Below are 17382 nucleotides of genomic sequence, written 5' to 3' on the forward strand. Positions count from 1 at the left end.
GTACTGGGTCATGACCCGAACTTTGAAAACCACTGGTCTAGTCTCCCCAGGGAAGTGATGGCTCTTCAGAGTTGGCAGTGTAATCTAGTGGAGCATTGGTCAGCCTTTTCAGGTTGGCAACCCATTATTTGAAGTCTGATTTGCACAATTCCCTTACATTTACTACAAAAATATCAATGACAACTATGATAAGTCTATATAATTTGAGTGTGTGTTTTGAAAGATTGACAGAGAATATTTGATTTGTAAGGGCAAAAGGGTATAAGAATTGGAGGAGAGATTTTCTTTGCTTTAGAACAGTGGTCTCCAACCTTTTTACACACAAGATCACTTTTTGAACTTAAGATCAACCCAGGATCTACCTCGTCCCTTCCGTTAGGCCCCCCCCCCCCCCCGGCTCACTCCATTCCCTGCTCCCTCTGTCGCTCACTCTCCCCCACCCACACTCACTTTCACTGGGCTGGGGTAGGGATTTGGGGTGCGGGAGGGGGTGCAAGCTCTGAGCTGGGGCCGAGGGGTTCAGAGTGTGGGAGGGGACTCGGGGCTGAGCTTGGGGCAGGGGGTTGGGGTGTAGGAGTGAGGGGTGCAAGCTCTGGGAGGCAGTTTGGGTGCAGGAGAGGGCTCCAGGCTGGTGCAGACTTTTGGGGTCCAGTTAAGGGTGAGAGTTGCGGGCTCTGAGAGGAAGTTTGGTGCAGGATGGGGCTCCGGGCTGGTGCAAGGGATTGAGGTGCAGGAGTGGGTGAGGAGTGTGGGCTCTTGGGGGGAGTTTGGGTGCAGGAGGGGGCTCTGGTCTGGGGCAGAGTGTTGGGTGCGGGAGAGGATGAGGGGTGCGGGCTCTGAGAGGGAGCTTGGTGCAGGAGGGGACTCTGGCTGGTGCAGGAGATTGGGGTGCAGGAGGGAGTGAGGGATGTGGGTTCTGGGGGGGCATTTAGGTGCAGGAGGGGGCTCCGGTCTGGGGCAGAGTGTTGGGGTGAGGGAGGGGTTGCAGGGTCTGGGAGTGAGCTCTGGGCTGGGGGTTGGGGTGCAGAAGGGGGTGCGAGGTGCAGACTCCGGCCAGGAGGTGCTTGCCACAGGAGGCTCCTGGTCGGCAGCACCGTGGGGCTCAAGCAGGCAGGCTGCCTGGCTGCTGAGGCCCCACACCACTCCCAGAAGTGGCTGGCTGCTGACACGTCTCTGCATGAGGCCCCTGGGAGAGAAGGGGGCAGTGGATCTCCGTGTGCTGCTCGCGTCTGCAAGCGCTACCCCTGCAGCTCCCATTTGCCTGCTCCCGGCCAATGGGAGCTGCGGGGACGGTGCTGGGCGTGGGGGCAGCGCGCAGAACTGCCTCACCCCCCACCTTCCACCAGGGGCAGCAGAGACATGCCAGCAGCCAGCGTCTTAGGCCCACTGTGCTGCCAGACTTTTAGCAGCCCAGAGATCGCGATCGACTGGCCAAGGCTCCAGAATTGACCAGTCGATTGTGACTGACGGGTTGGTGACCACTGCTTTAGAACGTAATGACATTTCCAATGCCTTGCAACCCCATGATTGCTTTTCATGCCTCCTCTTGTGGATCACAACCCACTTGTTGAGAAATGCTATCTACTGGATAGTTGAACCACACCAGGATCTAGGAAAACTGGGTTCTATCCCAAGCTGAGTCCCCAGCCTGCAGTATGACATCAGGCCTACAGCAGTCTAGTGGCTCAGCTGGGAACAGAACTCTGCTTTCCTGTGGTTCTCTTTTCCCCCCTGATGCTTAGCCTATCTTGTCTATTCTAGATTGTAAAGGAGCAAGGACTGTCTATCACTACATGTTTACGCATAATGTGGCCCCGATCTTAGTTGAGGCTCTAGGCACTACCATAATATAAGTAATAATAATGGAAGTTCATTGCTGAGGAAATTTAAATCAATGGACAAAGTGTTAAAAAACCATTCCATATGGGACAAACCTATGCTGTCAGCAGTATGGTGGTGATGACCTAATTTCTACATAATAGTTCCAAAAGGGCCTGAGAAGGGCTAAGTACCTCTCAGGATCTGACCCTATGAGATGAAAAGCCTCAGTAGAAACTGTACAGGGAACACCTTATGCTTCATAAGCTTTAGAACCACATCCTTTGAAAATTCCAGTGTTTTCCTATCAAACTACATATGGGTGGATAAATGGATCAAAAATAAAGGCACTATAGGGCGTTCTCTGCTGCTTCCACTACACCGTGTAGTCCTTCACATGTGTGCCACTGTGACTCTGGTACACCAGTTGCCAGCTCTTGCCAAGGCTGTAGGCCTCAGCTGAGCACTGACAAATTCACAGCTGGAAATCAGACCAGCTCACCTGTATGTTAGTATTGTTCAAGACAGGCATTAGACTTTTTAAGATGTATTTAGTGTTTAAACGCTATAAAATGCTTGTAAATTGTTACATGCATTATTCTTACTTGTAATGTCTGTATTTCATGCTATAAGGTAATATGTAAGTTTTGCTTTATAACTGTAAAAATGCCTGCTCTGAACTTGTGCACCCAGGCACGAGGGGTAGAATACCCGGCCCATCAATAAGAACTATGAAAGCTAAGTGGGCCATTGGGAAACATCATGATACAAACACTGCGTCAATGGCCCTCTCACACACCTGAAGGTGCCATGTGCAAGAAAACTCATCCCCCCAGCTTGAATTCTGGAAGAAGGAAATAAACATAGCTGACATGAAAAATTCTTCATCTCTTTGCTGTTTGGATTCTCACAGGGCCGGAGCTAGGAAACAAAAGTAGAGCTCCTCAGGGTCAACCTGGCTTAGCCTTAAAAGACATTCAGGTCTGACAGATTACTACATCTCTCACATTTTAGAACTATAGACTGTAACCATTTGTGTATATGCCTTGCCTGTTTTAACCTGTAAATAACTCATTTCTTTTTTCTAGTCAATAAAATCCTTAGTTAGTTTACTAAGGGATTGGCTACAAGTGTTGTCTTTGGTGTGAGATCTGAGGTACAAATTGACCTGGGGTAAGTGAGTAGTCTCTTGGGACTGGGAGCAACCTGAGTCTTCTGTGACCTTTGGTGTAAGTGACCATTTATCACCTAGTCCAGCTTGCCTTGGTGGCAAAATAGACTGGAATGCCCAAGGTGACTGTCTGTGGCTCCATGGTAAGACGGTTATTGTGCTTTAGGAGTTCACATTGGTTACTGGATTGGTAATATCTAATTATAGAATATACCACCAGTAAAGTTGTGAGCCACGCCAGTCACCGTGACAGCCACCATTTCAAAGTGGATGTCGAACTTTGCCACTCTGATCTCATGGTGTTTGACACAGACTTTGCGTTCACTTTGAATGGGCAAGTGTAAATTGTATTTCTTTAAGTTATTGCCCATCCCAAAGAATTCAAGATGAAGATAGCTTAACTGCAGCACACCCAACCCAAGAAAATGATGCTCCTCTGAGAGCTCTCTTCCTTCCTCAGATCAGACCCACCCAACAGGGTAAATGGAGTCAATTGCTGAGGGTAGTTGGGTCCCGGGGCTGGAGTCAGGGTACAGGAAGGTCTTGGAATATTGAGCTGAAGAAGCATAAAAGAGATCCATCAGAGTGCACAATCACTCAGGGATGGAAGTACAGGTAACCGAGAGTATCTTAATCTGAAATTGCTGGACACCATCTGGCAATAAAATAAAAAAAACCCAATTAGGTTAAAACAAACTGACGTACCAGAACATTTTTTAAAGTATATAATGAATCCCACCTAAAAGCTGTTCATATTCCTGTGCTTTTCCAAGTTCTGTAGTTTTAACAGCATGTCCGTTAATTTCATTTCCTTGTCAGTGCATCTAGCGGTTAGCATCTTTGAATCTGGCAGGTAAATCTTGCCCATATGCTCAGGGTTTAGCTGATCACCATATTTGGGGTCGGGAAGGAATTTTCCTCAGGGCAGATTGGAAGAGGCCCTGGAGGTTTTTCGCCTTCCTCTGTAGCATGGGGCACAGGTCACTTGCTGGAGGATTCTCTGCTCCTTGAAGTCTTTAAACCATGATTTGATGACTTCAATAGCTCAGACATAGGTGAGAGGTTTATTGCAGGAGTGGGTGGGTGAAATTCTGTGGCCTGCGTTGTGCAGGAGGTCAGACTAGATGATCATACTGGTCCCTTCTGACCTTAGTATCTATGAATCTATGATTCTATAAAGGTTATATTACACACCCACACTCTTCAGATCGAAAACATTTCCAATGCAAAGGAAGCTTAGTTGAGAAAACAGCAGCACTAGATAGCCATTTAATGGGGACATTAAAGAAGACACAATTAATAATAAGTTGCTCTCTCCCCTCCCCAATTCACAACTCTCATGTGGGGTTTCTGAGCCTTGGCTTAGGGGCCAAGGCAGCCCTAGCTGACCATTGCCTAACATGGCTGGATATTTTTAAAATACATGTAACTGTTGAAATGACTGAACTGCTCTGTTTCTAATTAATTTTTTCTACATGTGAAACACTGGAGATAAATGCATAAAATCTTTTTTGTTTGTTAATTCCAGCTCACTCCTACTGTGTCTTATTAAGTGAACGCTGCCATGACTAATGTTTCTGACAATATTAAATTAGCAAAAAGTACCTTGTAAGGAATGTGACCTGATTAGCATAAAAAGGATTAACTGCAAGTGTTTATTTTCAAATACAGATGGTTTATTAACCCCGACATACAATAATAAATAAAACCTGTTGTACACTCAAAGCTGCACAATAGCCTTAAAACAAAAAAGTCAGTTCTCCTGTTAATTTTACTTAAGTTCTCTTATGCCCAAAGCAAGAGCTGCATTTCCAAACTTAGGTGTGATGGAAACCCCTGCATCACAGGTGCAGATGGAGTACTACACACATAAGCACTGGTTTGCATGCATGCGTTATTACTGGACTTGCATGCAAGAGCACACTTGATTAGTGGGCACACCACACCCATTGTTCCTCATTACTGAAAATTTGATCTAGAATGTCCAAGTGAGCTGTTCATTAATTACTTCCAAGCATACCTGGCTCCTAAAAGAACAGCAGATTTTTGTAGAAAAACTATTCTTATCAAACCATTAGCTCTCTTACCTTAGCCTCTTCTCCCATTCCCTGCGTCTCCCTAGCTAAGAGAACACTTTACCTTGATGTTTTTGGAAGGCTAAAATATGCTGCTAAATAGCACTGTCCTAGACTTCATATGCATCTGGGCCACTTTAAGACAATGCACAGTGAAGGTTTTGAGCAAGCTGGCACTTGACAAGGCAGCTTGTGACACTTGGGTTGTTGCTGCTGCCGCCAGGAGGAACCTCACTGGGGGAACTTTCAAAATATATTATTCCTTTTGAAAGGAATAATCCAGAATTACCTGCCAAAGACCCTCCTCATGTGAAATAGCCTGTGTAACATAAACCATTCAAAATGCTAACAGAGCCTGTCCTGTGCCGACTTTGCATCAGCAATATGCCCAAAGGTGGAAATATTAATTAACCTTTTACAGGCACTGGCCTGGATCTCCACAGTTGCCACAAAAGGTCTGCGTATCATTCCTAACGCAACCATCGACCTGAATCAGTGCAGGTGTCTCCCATTCACAAGGCAGCCTTGAAAACAGCCTGCACAGGTTCTGTTTTTTTCTAGTACTGTTATGAGCCCATGCAGCATCTGTAAAATGTTAATTAATATTCACTTTTCCAGAAACGAATCAGACTTCTGCTCCCAAGCCTAGGAGCGGCACTTAACAGGTATTGCCACAAGCATTATTTGGCCATTGTGCAGCTTCTAGGCCAGCAGTAGCACTTAGGAGCACTCAAAGGCACAGTTTCGTGCTTAGAAGGTTTCCCTCAGCCAGAGCCCCACATTGTGTCATTTTAGTTTGGGTGTAGGACACAATAAAGGTTCAGAAGGGCTAACACCATAACAAAATAACGACATTGCTATAGCACCTTTCAATCTTCAGGGTCCCAGTGCAGACTACATACATACAAACAACTGCTCTGACATACAGTTGCCTCTCGCACAGGAGGGGGGCAGCCAAGCACACAACAGACTGCACCCCACATGCTGTGGAAAAATGGCAGAATTAAGGTTTTTATGAGGGGAATAGCCTTGCTATGCCAGTAGGTTTCCAAGCATATGCACTGTGATGTGTTGTTCTGGAAGTGGGCTGCCTCATCAGACAGGATTAGGGATGTTCATGTCACCTATTCCAAATTTCAAAGGAGCATTATGTTGGGCAAGTCTGTCCTTCATCCTGCAGGGCCTGGGCCCAACTCTGCAAATCTTCACTCATGCATGAGGTCATAGTGCAGTCAAAGGCCTATTGAAGTGAGCAAAGCTTTGCGGGATGTGAAAGAATAAATAAGAATTCAGACCGCGTCATTGTGCATATTATAATGCCATCGTTATCATACAGGACAAATTGCTACCAGTGGCAACCCTACATAGGCTTTGCATTACAGCACTGATGTAACAAGGTACTGAAGCATGTGCCCAATTTTAAGCACGTAAGTGGTCCCACTGAATTCACTGGGACTACTCATGTACTTAAAAGTTAAGCATGAGCTTAGCTACTTAACTGAACTGGAGCCAGAAAGAATAGCAGAACCTTCAATCAAGCCTATTCACTTCAGCTTTTAAACGGAAACACTGAAAATGCAACGTATTTGAGAAAAGGGATCATGGGAGAGACAGGAATTTAACCTCCAGGAAAATAAAGAGGATGAAAATGTGATTGCCAGTAGAAGGTTCACGTGCATAAATTGGGTTCACAATCAACTACTCACTTTTCCAAACCAATGGGGAAAGATCCTGACACAGTAATACAGCTTTCAGCTGGTGTTAGCCCACCTGACATATTCTGCCTATCCAGAACAAAATATTTTTTGTACTTACTGGAGCTCCCCCTATTCTGCTCAATACTTTTGTTTTCATCAGCGAGTGTTTAAAGCTGCACTGCTTAGGTTAGCAATATTACAGATTGGACAAGAAATTCTACTTCCTAGTATTAAGTGTCTGAAATAACATGCATCCGATGCTATGCATCCGATGAAGTGAGCTGTAGCTCACGAAAGCTCATGCTCAAATAAACTGGTTAGTCTCTAAGGTGCCACAAGTACTCCTTTTCTTTTTACGAATACAGACTAACACGGCTGTTACTCTGAAACCTGAAATAACACTATTCTCCTTTCCAAGTCCTCCTGGAATAGTGGGATCAGCCAATCTCCTCGTGTGCAGTTGCATTATAAAATTGCTGAGCAAACCCATTTTGTTGTACTGGGAAGGGACACTTTCTTCACCACCATCAGTAGGTCAATGAAAACATGTTGCGGTGGGGATTAAACTGTTTCTCTCCATCCTCTTCCTCCAATGGTAGTTTCAAATTATTCTGATTTAATTATATTTCTAATGTCAGAGATAACATTATATGGTTATTAACAACTGATGCCCTGTGGGCCCAAATTCTGGCACTTGTGTACTATGGGTTTCATTCTAACTGTACGTCTGTATGGTTACCTCTTATGCAAGACACAGCATTGCGGAGTTAGAGAAACCTGCCACAAACGTGCTCAAAAGCAATTGTGGATTTTGACACATGAAACATGTAAACCCACATACCTAAGATCAGCACCGAGCCTTTACATCAAAATACTGTACATTTAAAGGCCAAACTCTGACTTTAGTCACACCAGTGTACAAAGTAACATCACTAAAGTCAATGGATTTACTCTGGCTTTACACTGGTATAAGCAAGAGCTAAATGTTTTCAACTGAGCTATTCCAATTTACACCAGTTAAGGATCTGAACACATGAATTTTACTATAGAGTATTACCACAACCTAAAGAACTATTTAATTTAAGTTTATACCAGTCGGGAATATTAAATTCAAATAATATGGTCACTGTCAACAGAAAACACATTTTGAAAAAAATCACTTCCCTCTTTTAATAATGAAACATTACATTAAATGGAGTATCAAAATCTAAAACACACGTCTAATTAAATCTAATTTTAAAAATGTGTGCTGCTTGTTTGCTTCACTCTTTGGGGCGACAGCAGTGAAGTTAAGCATGTGCGTCACTGTTTGTAGGATCAGAAGCTATGGCTGGAATTCTGGCCTTACAGAAATCAACAGCAAAACTCATTGATTTCAGAAGGGGCAGGATTTAATTCTAAGGATCCCCAGATTTGTTTCAAATTCAGGATTCTTTATTAAGTGGCTGAGAGACTGGTGTCCACAGATATTTGAGACTGATCATATACAAACTGAACTTCAAAGACAGAAATTTGATAACTTAGTAAGGACCAACTAAGTAACTTTTAAAGTGAGGAGTGTGTATGAGAGTTAAATTCCTGTGCACATCAGTTCATTTGAACCACACGTGTTGCTCAGAGATCTTTGAAACCTGACTTTGGAGCATATGTTTTGTTGAACAGCAGCAACAACAACAAAACAGATTCAATTTGCAGCATTATTGCCAACGTCAAGAACTATCAGCATAGTGCTGTGAGTACACTTCTCAACTGGGACAAACCAAGCTGCTAGTTTGTATTTTCATAGTGAGCGAAGAGTGCCGTTGCAATGGTGTTTCATGAAAGAATCTGATTTGTGTTCAAAGGCATCTCTTTGTAGCTCTTATATAAAACAGTCAAAAACACTACAAATCCAGCAAGGACTTGACCAATATTTGAACAACCTTCACCTCTTTCATTCTGGTGCTTAATCAGCTTGAGATAGGGTGGAAAAAGCTTTTTAAAATATTTTCTTCAAAGGACAAGAATCCAATTTTTATTTCCTTCCTCTTTATTGAGCTCACCAGCATATGTGGTTATGTGTACTATAAACCCTAACATTCATTTACAGTGGTATGCAACAGAGAAAGGGCAAGATTAATGACCTGTGAAATAGGTACAGTCAGAGCTGGTTAATCTATGCTTGGTTTATCCCAAAGCTTGAGTATCCCATAGACATAACACAGTAGCTGGCTGATATAGTAGCTTGCATGCTCAGTTATGAATACTAAGTAGGCAGAAAGCTTGTACTCAAGGAGATATTTCCATTTTAGGGAAGAAGTGAGTATTGATATATTATCTAGTCTCTTTATTTATCACATGCACATTTCCTGGAGAATATATTCTCGATATTAAATAGCAAAACCAGCACAGATTAAGCTAATTTACTCGCAAATTAGAGCAAGGGCTTCTCATGAATAAACCTGTAGGTTTCTCAGCTTGCACAGGCATATATACAGATACAGAAGTTAGAGATGGAAGAGACCTTTTAGATCAAACAGGCCATGCTGCTGAAAGTGCTGGACTGTTCACTACAGTACTGTCTACACTGCAATTAAAACCCCACAGCTGTCCTGATGCCAGCTGACTTGGGCTTGCGGGGCTTGGGTTAGGGGGCTGTTTAATTCTGGTTTAGACACCCAGGCTGGGGCTGGAGTCCAGGCTCTAGGACCCTGTGAGGTGGGAGAGTCCCAGAGCTCAGACTGCAGCCCAAGCCTGAATGTCTACGCTGCAGTAAAGCAGTCCCTTAGCCTGAGCCCCGTGAGCGCGAGTCAGCCGGCACGGGCCAGCCACATGTGTCTAATGGCAGTGTAGACATACCCGAAAAGACTTCTCAAATACTGGAACAGACACGGGGCTTAATCACCAGCCACTGACATGGCTGTTGTGTGCTACCTTAGAAGCACAAAGCAGCCAGAAAGCTGCCCAGAATGATTCCCCCAACCAAGTGGACATCCCAAGGTTAGAGCAATGGCATGCCCAAGCACAACACACTATTCCTGAACCTCAACCAGTGGAGCTATTTAGAGTAGCCTCTCTACGCTACTCACAGTTATGTCAGAGGCCATTTTAGATCCCAGCTGGAGATAAGTGGATTGCAGCCATTTTCCCTCTGCCCCAAACAATCTTTTTTAAATGCACTGAATGTAAACTCAGGACAGATGAGGATGACTGAGCCCAAAATCTCTCCCCCGTACAATTCAATTCCAGCCTTTTGTAAATGTCTAATTTAATAGATTAAGAGAGGTGTGTGTTTAAATTGCCCCAAAGAGCAAAGGTTTCCTTTTCTTTCTGTCTAAGGTTTTCGCAGTAGTATGTGAGCACCTTTCACATATGAGCACTTTCCTTTCACTAGGAAAGTCCCTAGTGGGCCATGGAGGTTCCAGCATTTCTCCCTTAATGGAACAAAATCTCTGCTTAGGGTAGGGGTTTTATTTTTGACTTTTTAGATTTTATTAACGTCCTGGTTTTGGTTGGTTGGTAGGGGTTTATTGAGTAGAAGGGGGTGTCAGTGTTGACTGTCATTCTTAAGGTGTAAAAGACTTTGTTCCCGTTGGTGATTTTGCCTGTTGGAGGTGTTTATGGTGGGGGAGGGAGGGCATGTCAGTGGCTCACCCATGCTGGCTTGTTGTTACCTTCTTTACTGTGACTTTGAAACTCTGAAGGAAATCTGCTTTATAATGTACTCATCACCCATATGGTATTTGATGCACTATATTCACAATGCAGAGAAGTTACCTAAAGTGGTTCTCACTTTTCCAGTGACCATGCTGTCTGACATCTTCCAGAGAAATGCATCATCTTGTCATGGATTCAGTTGAAGATGGAAAAATAATCTTTGGCCTCCAAATGGTGGATTTCAACGTCCATCTCAGGAGTCTCAGTAACCTTGCAGTGGATATACAACTCTCATATCTGCCTGGGCTCTCTAAAACTGACATGGTCAACCACTTTATTTAGCTGTTCCATGTAAGCATTTTTAATTCAGATACAACCTCGTAAGAGTTTACAAATTCACAGAATCACGGGACCTTGAGAGCTCATCTAGTCCAGTCCCCTGCACTCATGGCAGGACTAAGTATTATCTAGACCATCCCTGACAGGTTTAACCTGCTCTTAAAAATCTCCAATGATGGAGATTCCACAACCTCCCTGGGCAATTTATTCCAATAGATTGTATTTATTACCTATTGGACTGGCATGATTCCTTCCTTTACTTCCTAAAATCTCAGACAAAATACAGGCGGAGCTGGTAGCGACCTATAGTTAAGAATTCCTGATACTTCCCATTATAAGACCCTGTTTTCAATTGCTTTGTCAAACTATTCAGGCTGAAGTTTCCCAATCCGGGTGACTGGATCAGACTGAATTTTTCTAAAGTTTAAGCTAAAACAATTCAGCCATTTTTAAGAAGAAGGTTAGAGAATAATATATTGTTTTGTCCATGTTAAAAAAAACAATCTTACCACTGTTTTGTTGAGAAGCCTCCTTGTTTTGAACCAGGATCTTGCTGTCCTGGTGTTAGGGATGAGTCTTTTGCCATCCCCATGAAAACAAATTTGGCCAAGTTATAAGCCTTTGAAAAAAAATCTGTTTGTACATGCTCATTGGAGACTTTTCAGAGTTTGGCAGCTAAATTCACTGAATACTATCTGCACTGAATATGCTCCAGCCTAGAGCTGCAGGGGTTGAGACAGACATTTCCTGCAACTGCTCCTCCCAGCAGCTGCGGGACACTGGAAATGGGAGCAGGGAGACGCTCTGAATGAGGTTCTGCTACAGGGGCACAGGCAGTATGAAAGAGAAGGGGAAAGCCAGAGATGCAGAAGGGTAAGGAATTAGGTTGCCAACCCTCCAAGATTGGCCTGGAGTCTCCAGGAATTAATCTTCAATTAAAGATAATGCGATATGATGAAACCTCCAGGAATTCACCCAACCAAAGTTGGCAACCCTATAACGAATGGTGAGGGAAGACGAGAGACAGCAGAGGAGAAGGGAGACAGGAGCTTGGGGATATACAGGAACAAAGTGGGAGGGAGGCAGGAGCTGGAGGGCGGTGGGCAGGGCAGGAGCACTGGGGGAAGAGGAACAGGAACCGGGGTGGGGGTGGCAATGGGAGGGGGACAGAATAGGTGCAGGGGAAGACAGACAGGCTGGGGGCACAGAGGCAGAAGGGTCACTAGAGTTCACTCCACTCCAGGATGTGGAATTGAATCCAGGCATGCTGAGTCTCACTGGCAAAGTAAGTGTTTCATCCCTCTTTAGCGCTCGTCCACAGGGAGGGCATCAGAGACTCCATTAATTCAAGTAGAAGTCTGTGCTGTGGGTACAGTGGTCCAAATCCTGCTTATGACCCAAGTTACATAGAACTTCATTGACCTATGATAGAATTTCTGTTTCTTCAGGGTTGTTTTTTTTAATATAAAATTATGTTTAAAGACACTATGTTACATAGAATGTTAAGGTTGCAAAGTCAAGAACTCAAAAGTTAGGAAACGCCCACATTAAGGTTGCCTGTGCAATTTAACATCAGGGCCATCCCGATCCATATGCAAAGTATGCAGCTATGTAGGGCACCAGGAAATTTGGGGCACAAAATTTCCTGGTGCCCTGCACAGCTGCACGCCGCTCCAGCCCCTGCTTCACCTCTTCCCCATGGTGCCCGCCTCTGCTCCGCCCCAGCCCCGCCCCCACCCTACCCCCAAAGCCCCCGCCCCTGTTCCGCCCCAGCCCCGCCTCCTCCCGCCCCTGCTCTGCCCCAGCGCCCCCGCACCCGCCCGGGAAGGCCCGGGGTCACACATAGTCCCTCTGCAGGGGGGCTGCATAGGGCACCAAAATGGCTGGGTACGGCCCTGTTTAACAGAGTGGGTTTTTTTAGTAATAGTGGTCAATTTGATGTCAGTTTACAGGAATAAAGAGTGAGCCATGACCACCGAGGAATGGAGATTCATTTTTATTTAAGATGAATGACACAGCATCTCTCTCACTCAGGTACAGATGAGAAACATAAAAATACGGAGCTGCAGCCAACACATTCCTGGCCTGAAAATCTCCTAGGAATCAAGAACATTCCAGTGTAATGCCAGTGCTTGCTCACTTTCCAAAGAAAACATCCCATCACGTAGGAACAGTGACAGAAAAAGTAATAGCCAGCAGAAAGTATTCATTCTTGTTAAAATATTATATTTTTAAAATGTGGCAAGTCAGGATAAGCTTGTTGACTAATTTTATCTGCAAATCATTCTTCTGATTTGTTAATGGCTACTCAAAGGGTAGCTCTGATAACCCAGATGGATTCTCCTCTATTTTATCTTAGTTCTCTTTCAAAAAACAGGTTACCATGTCAGAGCTCAAGCATGTGTTTTTAAGTCTAATTACATGTATAAAACTTCAGTATTATACACTTCCTTCTCTTTATATTACAGTGCAGTGCCCAAGCATTGACAACTGTACAGCAAAGCATATCATTGGAGAGGGGTTTTATTGTGATAATAAAAAAAAAAGAAGAAGTGTTTTTCAGCCATAGGTTTCAAAGCACTTTAGAAAGCTGGGCAAACTTAATGATCCTCATCTTTAGAGAAGAGGAAACTGAGGCACAAATTAGTTAAGTGACCTGCCTAAAGCCAAAGACAGGAACAGAAACCCTAACTCTCAGTCTAGTGCCTAAAAAGAAAAGGAGTACTTGTGGCACCTTAGAGACTAACAAATTTATTTGAACATAAGCTTTCGTGAGCTACAGCTCACTTCATCCCATTGAACAGTTCTGCCTCAGAAATGGTACAATTCAGCACACAGATCCATGATACTAAGATACATAGGTGAATATTCAGAGGGACTATTTTCACAGCTTATCCATTTTGATCTTGGTTCTTTGAAAAGATCCCAAAATCCTGTTGTTACTGCCAGATACAATAAGAGATGACACACCAAGCCAGGACTCAAACAGAGACAGCAAAATCTGAGTACATCAACTCAGATTTTGCTGTCTCGGTTACATTTCCCCCCCAAAACAAAGCCTATTAGGATCTCTCTCACCTACCACAACTGTAATATTCAGCATCCCATTAATGGGCGGCTTCATTATACTTTCATGTGCTGCCCCCTAATAAATTAGCATCAAGTCAGCAAGCTAGCTCAGGAAGTACCTCATTGCTTGCTACAAAAACAATCTGATCAATAACCAGTCAGAAATTGAAAAACACTTGATGGATGGAGGGATTTCAGTGGTGATCTCTCTCTCGTGAATGGAATTGAGAAAGCACATTGAATCAGGGATTAGAAAGATGGCCATGTAGGCACCATAGTTTGAGACTGTACTGAAATACCTCTGAGTTTATAAATCTGAGATTCTTCAGGATGCAGTGAACCCCAGCAGGCACTGCAGGCCAGATCCTGCCAAAATAAACATGGCACCAGCTCTCAGAGAAGAATTTGTTAATACCCGAAGGAAATGATTACTGCAGAGGTATTTTAGGGGCATTGAGGCCCAGAACAAATACCTGCATTGTCAAGGATCCATTTCCAGAGGTAGAGAACAAGGGCCTTGAAGACCGTCTTACACATCAATTTCTGAAGATGTTGGGAACCTAGATATGAGCAGTGGACTCCTAAAAAAACTCCTGTTACCTCCAGGCACCTTATACTTGGTGCTCAGCTAACCAGAGTGACGGTGAGGGAAAAGGCAAAAAGCGGTTTAAGACACTCAGGGACATAGTGAGTGGAAGATCTGGGGCCAGAAAGAAAGGAAGAGTTACATAAAGTACCAAGGAAGGAAGAGAAAGTATGCAGAGGAGGGAAAGGGAGAATGCAGGGGCGAAAAGAAAAGATGTGAAAGTGGAACCCAGAGAAGAAGGATTTTCATATTCCTACACTGCAGCTAGTGGGTTGTTCTCATGGACTGGATTAATAGACTTTAATACAAAATATAACTAATCCATAGCCACTTTGGATTGCATGGTTCTCCCTGTGTCTCACACCATAGCCATTCAGAAGTTCATGGTGACTTCCATGGTGAACTTCCTGCTCCAAAAGCACAAACCTCTACTACTCGAGATAGAGAATCTTCACTAGGTGACAGCATTGCAAAGTTACAGCAATAGTTAATCCCTTCCACTAGAGCTCAGTAAAACACATATAAACCAGCTGGTTCACTACAATATTATCTGCAGAGCTGGTCAGGATTTTTCCATCATAACGATCTTCCAACAGAAAAATGCAGTTTCTGCACAATCAAAACTTTCCATTGGAAAATTTCAATTTTGTCAATAATTCTCAATTTTTCATTGGAAAACTCTAAATGAAATATTTTGTTTCAAGTGAATTCAACCGAATTTGGAATATTTCATTGTGTTGAACTGACCCAAAATGTTTAATGTGAACTGACTCAACCCCCACCCACACATTTCTCTATTGTGAGCATTGCCTCGTGGAAGTTGTAGTTTTGGCCCCCATTCTCTCATATGGGCTAGATTCCTTAGGGGTTTACATCTCCCAGGATGCAATATGGACTTCCCTCTGACAAAGCTGTATGGTGCATCATGGGTGTTATGTGACTGTGGATGCTTCATGGGTGATAGTCCAGGCAAGGAGCCTCACCCATAAGGAAGAATGGGGATATCATGCTTCAGTACTACAACTCCTGTGAGGCAAAACACCACAATAGAGCAATGAAATTTAATGTTGAACTGACTCAAAATAAAACATTCAACAAACTGAAACAAAATATTTTGGGAACGTCAAAATGTTTGATGCAGAAGAAGAGCTCAGTATAGCTCAAAATTTTCTCTCTCACACCAACAGAAGCTGGTCCAATAAAAGATATTACCTCACTCACCTTGTCTCTCCATAAAGTTTGATTTTGATCAAAAATGTCAAAACAAAATGTTTCATGTTTTCAACATTTTTAGGAATATTTTGTTCCATGACAAGTTGAAATATCAACATTTTTCATCCCAATTTGAGATGAAAACAAAATTATAAATACATCAGAATTTCTCAAGAGATGGAAATTCTGATTTTCTCTCAGCTCTAATTGTCAGCCTCCCTCTTTCAAATTTGGAAGCTAACAAAAAACCACAGAAATCCACACACTCATCTAGAAAGCCAACAACCCTAGTCTCTTTTTATATTTGTATTACAGTTGTACCTTGAGGCCCCACCTGAGAACAGAACCCTATTGTGCTAGGCACTGTAAAAGACAGTTCCAGGCCCGTAGACCTTGCAATCTAAATAGACAAAATGGACAAAGTATGTGAGAAAGGTATTATTGTTCTTTTTCACAGGGGCTTTAAGAGATTATATGACTTGTCCAAAGACACAGAGATCTCCTATGTCCCAGTTCATTGCTTCACTCACAATACTATCCTTTCTTGTCAAGGTTACGTCTGTTCCTTTATGTTTCATCAGCTAAGAAATAATATTTTTTTACAATGATGCTATAATGTAAATAACCATTGTAGAATAAGACCTAGCTAAAAGAGCACCATGGGGCAGATCCTCAGTGGTGTGAACCGTCATAGCTCCACGGACTTCAATGATGAGCATCTGCTCCAACACCACAGTAGCATATTTGTCATTACTTCTTCTTACATTTGTTTTCAGATTTGCCTTAAGAGTTCTGCAGTTTCTCCCACGCCCCCACCTCTTGATTTAATTCATGCAATTCAATACAACCTACATAATCAAAGCAGAAATTATCTTTTATTTGACTTGCTGACACAAAAAATGCCAACGATATTATAAAATTCTGCAAAGTTGACTGATATAAATGAAATGAGTCAATCAGCAAAGGGGTAACAGCTACTAGGTACCTCATCTTTCCTTCAAATGAAAGAGATATGTTTCTTTCAGTCAAGTGCAGCTCAGTATATTTTGCAAGGCAAAGACTGACTTGTAGCATTAAATAACTCTTAAGCTACACTCTGTCTATAAGCAACAATGGCAGGACTTTTATTTCTCTATAAAAAGTACCCTGCTCCCCATTACTATTATGGGCAGCATTTATGCCAAAGAAATTCTGTATAAGTTTGGGTATGCTGACTCAAAAGTTTAAGCCAGGAGTTACATTTTACAGAAGTCAAATTTGCACACAGAACGCTGAAAAATGCACTTCCAAAATTCTGATAAAAAATCAGTTTTATACGAAATCCTTGGAATATAAGTTCTTACTAGGAAACAAATGCCTTGCTGACTTTCTGATACTAAAAAGCCCATTTTGTCTCATACAAAAACCATCAGCTTTGTCAGAAACATATAAGAAATTATTTAAACAAAAGCTCAAAGTATCTCTGCTCAATAAAACGGCACATCTGTGAGATATAGTACCTACTTATTTTTGATAAATTGTTAAACCGAACAATGGCATCCTAAACCTTTCTATATTTCCACACTTTTTAAGGAAATATCACCATATTTTTGAATTAACCTAAAAATGACTTTGTTCAGAGAAAACAAAACAGCCCACAGTGAAAGCTATACAATGACAAGTAATAGCATTTGCGGGGAGGGGGGAAAGGAGACAAGAGGACTAGTATAAGTAATGAAACCTGTGTTGTGTTCACAATTTACACATTAGAAAATGGCAGATAAATGAAACAATGAACAA

General features: G+C 42.9%; 1 protein-coding gene across 22 annotated transcripts in view; it reads right to left on the bottom strand.

Annotated features, from left to right (window-relative positions):
* Positions 1-17382, bottom strand: part of DTNA (dystrobrevin alpha) — a 293408-nt gene that overhangs the window by 211429 nt on the left and 64597 nt on the right. The gene's annotated exons all lie outside the window — the stretch shown is intronic.

This window comes from Chelonia mydas, chromosome 2 (assembly GCF_015237465.2).
Source record: "Chelonia mydas isolate rCheMyd1 chromosome 2, rCheMyd1.pri.v2, whole genome shotgun sequence".
NCBI classification, from domain to species: domain Eukaryota; kingdom Metazoa; phylum Chordata; order Testudines; family Cheloniidae; genus Chelonia; species Chelonia mydas.